Raw genomic sequence first — 6,688 nt, 5'->3', positions numbered from 1 at the left:
TTTTTACGCCTACAATTCTGCCGCTCGCTTCTGGACAGAGTTCTGTTACATTGCATATTCTCTGGCATCTTTTCAGAAGATACCGCCAAATGGTGCACGGGTTTGCGCTCCCGCAAACGCCGATCAATCTGAATAGCCATTGTCATGGACTCATTCAGACCTGTAGGCGCAGGGAACCCGACCATAACATCTTTAACGGCATCAGAGAGGCCCTCTCTGAAATTTGCCGCTAGGGCGCACTCATTCCACTGAGTAAGCACAGACCATCTACGAAATTTTTGGCAGTATATCTCAGCTTCATCTTGCCCTTGAGATAGGGCTATCAAAGCTTTTTCAGCCTGAATCTCCAAATTAGGTTCCTCATAAAGCAACCCTAAAGCCAGAAAAAACGCATCCACATTGAGCAACGCAGGATCCCCTGGTGTCAATGAAAATGCCCAATTTTGAGGGTCACCTCGCAGCAAAGAAATTACAATCTTAACCTGCTGGACAGGATCTCCAGAGGAGTGAGGTCTGAGAGAAAGGAATAATTTACAATTATATTTGAAATTCAAAAAACGAGATCTATCTCCGGAAAACACCTCTGGTGTAGGAATTTTAGGTTCAGACATAGGAGTATGTATAACAAAATCTTGTAAATTTTGAACCTTAGTAGCAAGATTATTTAAACCTGCAGCCAAACTCTGAGGATCCATCTTTAAACAGGTGAGATCAGAGCCATTCAAGGATTAGAAGGAGAGAAAGGCAAAGGCTGTAATTAGAGCTGAAATACAACTGATCCAACTATGGAGCAAGCATAGGGGAGAAAAAAAAAAAATCTGCAGACTTCTTTTTCTCTCCTTTCTACTGCCAATAACTTTAACACATGGCCGGTCATACTGTCATGGTTCCCAATGGCAGGGGAACGTCAAAACACAAAAATAACGGACGAGCTCTGGGTGATGGAATCTCGAGCTGACCGTGAGCTAAATCTACCACACAACTAATAGCAGCCAGGGAGCATACCTATGATTATCCCTAGATGCCACGCGCCAGCCGGAGGACTAACTACTCCTGGTAGAGGAAGAAACAGACCTGGCTTACCTCTAGTGAAATACCCCAAAGATGATAGAAGCCCCCCACATATAATAACGGTGAGTTCAGAGGAAACTACATACACAGTATGAAAGTAGATTTAGCAAAGAGAGGTCCACTTACTAGATAGCAGAAGGATACAAAAGAGGACTTCACGGTCAACTGAAAACCCTTTAAAAAAACCATCCTGAAATTACTTTAAGACTCCTGTGTCAACTCATGACACAGGAGTGGCAATTTCAGCCCACAAGAGCTTCCAGCTACAGAGAATAACAAAACTGCAAACTGGACAAAGATACAAAAACAAAAGGACAAAAGTCCACTTAGCTGATCAGCAGACTAGTAGCAGGAACATGCAACCGAAGGCTCTGGTTACAATGATGACCGGCAAGGAAATGACTGGAGAGCAAGGCTAAATAGGAAACTCCCAAACACTGACGGGAGCAGGTGAACTGTGACCGCAAAGCACACACAAGTCATTAGTACCACCAGCAACCACCAGGGGAGCCCAAAAGCTGATTCACAACACACGACCTCTCCACCCGGGGACCTGCCCTCTCTCTTACCCAGGGATAGAGTGGGTTTCCTGAGATGAGTGAAGGAGCCAAGTCCCAGGCTTCTGCTTCCCGGACCAGGCTGGTGGGGGGCAGAAGGAACCAGCAACCAGCCTGCACATCAGAGGATTCGGGGGTGAGACGCTCCACCAGGAGTCGCAGCAATGTGGATCCTACTCCCCCCAGGTCTGCAGAGACCCAAAGAAGCCGCAAGGCTTCCATGGAGGAGAAGCCTGCTAGTGTGCAAGATGGCGGTCCTTCCGGAGGAAAGCTGAGTGCTCACGGAGGTGAGGCCGACCTCACTGAGGAGGGTTGGGTGCTGCAGAGACCCCGCGAGTCTGTGTCCACCTATGCCTCCCGGGTCATGAGCCACCTCTGTGAGAATGAAGAGGCGAGTAAGACCCTGAGGAGGCTTCGGGAGGATCTGCGCTGCACAAGCAACAAAGCTGCAGGTTCCTCCAAACCAAGGAAGAATCAGCTCCAGACGAAGGTGAGGAGACTGAAAGTTGAGATCAATGAGCTTGAAGTCAGAAAAGCTTACATCAGAGAAAAAAGTGGACCATTTAAAGAAAAGCTTATAAATGAAGACAGATTCAGAGAAATGGCTGATAACAGACAGCCAAGGCAGATGGGGCTGCAGCCTGAGAGCCAGGTGGATGATGATGATGATGAGGAGGATGACCAGCAGAAAGCCCCACCAGGCAGCCTGCTTAGTCACTCACAGGCCACATGCAGCAAGGTCCCTGCAGGACAGGCGACAATGACATCTCGTCACAGTTCTGCTGGCTCTGGGGAGGACAGTGACATCGGCCAGGGAGGTGCGCTAATGGCAGAGATCAAGCTCCTGGAGTTCCCAGTGTGCCTTCAGAACTTCCATCTTGGTGATGATTTACCAGAGGAAGCACCTGGGGGCCAGAAGAAAAAGGCAAAGAAATCCACCAAGCCAAAGCTGCAGGAGGCGGTAAGCTATGTATATGCCCCCCTCCCTGTACCCCCTGAGTCGGCTGCAGGGTCAGCTCGCTGTATAAGCCCCGTTGCCCAGCCCGGGTTCTGCTGTGGATCCGGTGCAAAGGCACAGGGAGATTACAAAGCAATGCAATGAGGCGCAGAGCTCCGTCTCTGCTTGTAGTAGCAGGGACGTAGCAGCAGGTGCATCAGCCGAGAGGTTGGACAGTGAGGGTGGCCCGGTGGCGGGTGAATGGTCAGGCCACGATACTGTGGTCCGCTCCTCAGTGCGAGGGGGGAGCGGCCCGGTGTCGGGGGCAGCTTCGGTAGTCTCAGTGCCCCTGAATACTGTTGCCGCTGATCACTTAGTTGAGGAGTGGCGGCAGCGTGAGGGGGTTACCGGGGCTGGGAGTTCCGGTCCTCCCAAAGTCCTATTTTGTGTTGGTGCCGCTGGTCAACAAGATCCTGATGCTAAGGATCAGCGGTGCCTCACAGCAGCTAAAGATCAACGGCGCCTAGTAGCAACCATGAAGCAGCGGAAAACATCAACTGATGATGCGGAGGGCCCACATAAAACCAGGGGTGAGGTCACCTCCAGTTCTGTGAAGGAGACTCAGCCCCTTGTGCCTGATGATGCGGAGGCCACAGTGTCACCCCCTGTTGTCACTGGTCCAGCAGGAGTGAATGTGGTGGGTATGGATGCGGAAAACTCTTTGTCTAGTGGTGTGGTTGCTGGTTTGGTAGAGGGTGAGGGGGTTATGGAATTGGGTAATGGTGATGCTGTTGGTGTGGATGTGGTCACTGGTCCGGTTGCCCCCCCCAGTGGTGGCAGCACCTGTCAGGAGCTTTGTCGCTGTCACCTCCGGGGGAAATAGGGCGTCCTCCTCGTCTCTGGGCTCTGGGGACGGCATGTTGCAATGGCGTCTCCTGGAGGCTCTAAAGAGGGGGGAGAGATCACTAATGGTAGAGGGTCGAGAGGTTGATCTATCCTTCTGGATAGAGGCATGGCCTCGGGGCCTTCCGAGAGCAAAGAGTGGGGGATACGGTGTGGTCCCTCCCAACAGCCAAGCCGGGTAGTGTGCGTAGGAATGTGGTCCGTCTTCGGTGGAGGGGCAGTGATGCATGTCCTCCAAGGTCGAAGGTTGTGGAGCTCCTGCGGAGGATGGGCTTCAAGGCGATTGACATCTATGCCTTTATACATCCCTATTCCACACCTGAGTTTGATGTCAGCTTTGTTCGGCCGAAGGGGCTTGAACTCTTCTGGTCGAACTATGAGTTGGCAAAAAATGAGCCCGGCTGGCGAGACTTTGCCGTTCAGGCGGTGTCTCGCCAAAATCAAGTCAAGAAAGTGACCGTGATGACATGTAACGAGTCGCTTTCTTGTTATGACATCATGACGTGGCTTGGCCGGTATGGAGAGATAGTGGAGATGCCAAAGAAAAACTGTGACGAGTTTGGTATCTGGTCAGGGGCCTGGACGTTTATGGTAAAACTTAAGCGTTCAGGTGGTACGGTTGCCCACATACCATCATCTGCCTTCCTAGGTAGGGGTCGTATCCTGGTTTTCTACCAGGGGCAACCGAAGCTCTGTCACAAGTGCAGCGACCCCACACACTTCAGCGTAAACTGCACTGTGCAGAAATGTGCATTGTGTGGGGATATCGGCCATCTTGCTGCATCTTGTGTGGAGATTAGGTGCCACCTGTGTGGTGAATTAGGTCACCCATTCAGCCGTTGTCCTCGCTCCTTTGCTAATGCAGTCGTGACCCCGGTGGGAGAAAGCTGCGAGGCTGATTCTGCTGGGGAAGGGACTAGCTGGGGTGAGGGAGCTGAGGGGCCAAGGAGGAAAAGCAATAAAAAGATGCCTGCCCAGCTGAGCCATCTAGACAAGCACAGACAGGATAGGGAGCTGGGCGAGCCTTGGGCTACTGCGGCGGCCCCTGTCCTGGACGCCAGTCTTGCTGCTGAGGCCCCGAGGGATGATGAGTTGGATGAGGAGGTCAGGAGGATCCACAGGGAGGAAACCGCCATTGCCTCCGAATCCTCCCATTATGAAAGTATGGATGAGGATAATAGGCAGTGGCTACAGGAAAAGCGTGAGCTTGGCACCAAAAAGAAGAGAAAGAAGGGAGATAAAACATCTTCTCCCGCTCTGACCAAGGTATCTAAGGAAGGAAAAACTGACTCCCCTCTGGTTGGTCTTTCTAACCGGTTCCAAGCCCTTGAGAACATCTCTTCATCTGAAGAGGAAGCTGAGGGTGAGGTTCCGGCTTCGGCGGGGCTTACAGGGGGCGCCGAGTCTTCTTCTTCTGGGAATGTAAGGTCCTTGGAGGGAGGGACTGGCCCGGAGTCTGGAGAAGAGGAGGATAAAAAGAAAAAACATGTGGAAATGGACAGCTCTATGTCATTAAAGAGGGGGAAGGATTCCTCCTCTGAGGCAGAGGATAAGGGGAGTGGGAAGAAGAAAGCCATCTAACTCAATCACCAATGATGGTACCCACTCCGTTGACGCTGGCGTCCATTAATGTCGCCAGCATAAAGTCAAATACAGCTAGATTTGCGGCCTTTGATTTTCTCAGCCGGGTTGAAGCTGACATTTTCTTTTTGCAAGAGACCAGGCTGCCAAACATGGCAGACGTGTTTAAAGCTAAAAGGGAGTGGAGACTCGGGCCCTCCTATTGGTCTCTTGCGGCCGAGCCGTATAGCGGAGTGGTGGTCCTTTTTACCGCACCGGTGGAATGCCGACGGGTTATTGAGTTAGAAATGGGGAGGTGCCTGATCTTAGATGTCCTCATGAAGGGACAAGAGCTCCGGCTCATTAACATCAATGGTCCCCAATCTAAGTGGGACCGGAAGTGTCTCTTTATGAAGATCAAGCCCTACCTTTTTACAAGTCGGCAGGTTGTCTTTGGAGGGGACTTCAATGCTGTCACGAGGCCCCGAGATAGAGGAGGTTCCAGAGACAAGCTGACTTATGATAGCGTCGCCCTTAATAGTATAGCTAGTGAGGCTCACCTGGTGGATGTCCACATTCGGCACACCCCAGGCCACGAGGGGTTCACCTATCATAGAGGTAACTGTAGGTCCAGAATAGATAGGTTTTATTTAAAGGAGGAAGCTGTCTCTTCAGCAGTGTCTGTTGTTGAGGTGGAGTTCTCCGACCACTGTTTAATTTTTGTTTCTCTGAATGATACAGAGACCCTCCGGATGGGAAGAGGCTTTTGGAGGCTCAATTGGTCTCTCTTGGAAGAAGCGGAGATAAGACAGTCCTTTGAGGATTTTCTTCAGAGCCAGGTACCCTTACTGGATCTTTGTAGTAGTAAGTCAGAGTGGTGGGAGATGTTCAAGGAAAGCGTGGCGAGATTCTTCTGCCAGCTCTCGAGCCTCAGGAGTCTGAGCAGGTACTGCCTGTATCAGGGTCTGAGGAGGAAACTCGAGCATCTTGTCTCAACTGGAGGTAGCAGCGAGGAGATCTCCAGGGTGAAATCTTTGCTTATGAGGTGTCAGTACGATAGACAAGCATCTTTGGTTTTTGAGAGGGATTATGGGAAGTACCGCTCGCCCGACCCTTAGGCTAGGTTCACATTGCGTTAATGGGTGTCCGCTAGCGGACTACGTTACATGGTGAAATTGTCGCAATTAACGCCATGTAACGGGTCCGTTAGCACACCCATTGACAGCAATGTGCTAACGGGTTGCCAACGCATCGCTAGCGCATGCCATTTTCGGCACGCGCTAGCGATATGCCGTTACTTTGTGACGGACCTCGGATGCTGCAAGCAGCGTCCGAGGTGCGCCCGAGGTCCGTTCCTCGCTAGCGCAGATCGGGGATCTGCGCTAGCGGGATCGGCAAATCCCTATAGATACATTGCGTTAGCGCAATCCGCTAGCGCTATGCGCTAAACGGATTGCCCTAACGCAATGTGAACCTAGCCTTACAGAAACTGCAAGATGTCAGTGAATAGTAAATAGTTACAGGACTGGTCGACACTACGGGGTCCCTGAGACGATCCAGATAAGGGATCCTGGAGGTTGTCAGATCCTTCTACTCGCACCTCTTGGGGAAGAGGGATCTTGATTGGGATGAGATGTCGGCTTTCCTGGCTGAAGCTGTC

The sequence above is a fragment of the Ranitomeya variabilis genome, chromosome 2 (genome assembly GCF_051348905.1).
Source record: "Ranitomeya variabilis isolate aRanVar5 chromosome 2, aRanVar5.hap1, whole genome shotgun sequence".
Taxonomy (NCBI): domain Eukaryota; kingdom Metazoa; phylum Chordata; class Amphibia; order Anura; family Dendrobatidae; genus Ranitomeya; species Ranitomeya variabilis.
The sequence above is the reverse complement of the archived record's forward strand: the minus strand, read 5'-3'. Positions refer to the sequence as shown.